The 770-nt window shown below is 44.0% G+C and overlaps 1 protein-coding gene across 1 annotated transcript in view; it reads right to left on the reverse strand.

Annotated features, from left to right (window-relative positions):
* The window catches only part of PKP4 (plakophilin 4), a 39,069-nt gene that overhangs the window by 12,918 nt on the left and 25,381 nt on the right, over nucleotides 1–770 (reverse strand). The gene's annotated exons all lie outside the window — the stretch shown is intronic.

The following is a 770-nucleotide window of genomic DNA, read 5'->3' on the forward strand; positions in this document are numbered from 1 at the left end:
AATTCCAGTTTTGCTCTGGAATAAGAGGGCTAGATAGAAAAATCAAGCATAATGGGATAACAGCGGGTCACATCACCTTTTAGTCATCCAACTGGAAAAGGATGCTATATCCAGAATCAAAACCCCCAAAACAAACAGAGAAAACACCCCCAAAAACAACCAACCAACCAACCAATCAACCAGCCAAACAACCACAAAAAAGCCCCACCAAAAAAAACTAAACCCAAAAAATCCCCCCTAACCAAAACCAAAATCAACAAAAAAAAGAGCAAAGTATGTTCCAAACAGAGCAGCTGGGGAGTTGTTCCAAGGCTAAGCCTGTCCAGATCTCCCCAGGACTCACAGTCCCATGAAAGGGAAGTTCAGTTCTGTGCCCACTTTGAACTGCTCAACAACTCAGAGGTTTATCTGTCCAAACTAATGATGGAGAACCCTAGGCAAAAYTGCCTTTCCAGTAAAACTAGCTGCTTTCACTCTCATTCCAAGAGCCCACTCCGAGGCTGTGTGACGTGCTCCCCCGACCCCTGCAGCAGCATGAAAACTGGAACAGATTAAATGTAAGGTAAAACGATTTCACTGGGAGATTACAAGCTAGAATGTCATTAGCAGTGACAACTGAGTCAGTTTCTTTAAAATTCCTTGCTATGAATGTGGAGCATCCCTGCTATGCTCTAAGTAACTCTTTTGCCACTATACCAGAGCAGGCAGCCTCCAAGCTTTACTACTTTAAGCTAAGATTATCCTACTATCCTCCTGGGCCCAGCAGCACT

The sequence above is a fragment of the Malurus melanocephalus genome, unplaced genomic scaffold, assembly GCF_030028575.1.
Source record: "Malurus melanocephalus ecotype Western Australia unplaced genomic scaffold, MMel_1.1 scaffold_811, whole genome shotgun sequence".
Classification (NCBI taxonomy): domain Eukaryota; kingdom Metazoa; phylum Chordata; class Aves; order Passeriformes; family Maluridae; genus Malurus; species Malurus melanocephalus.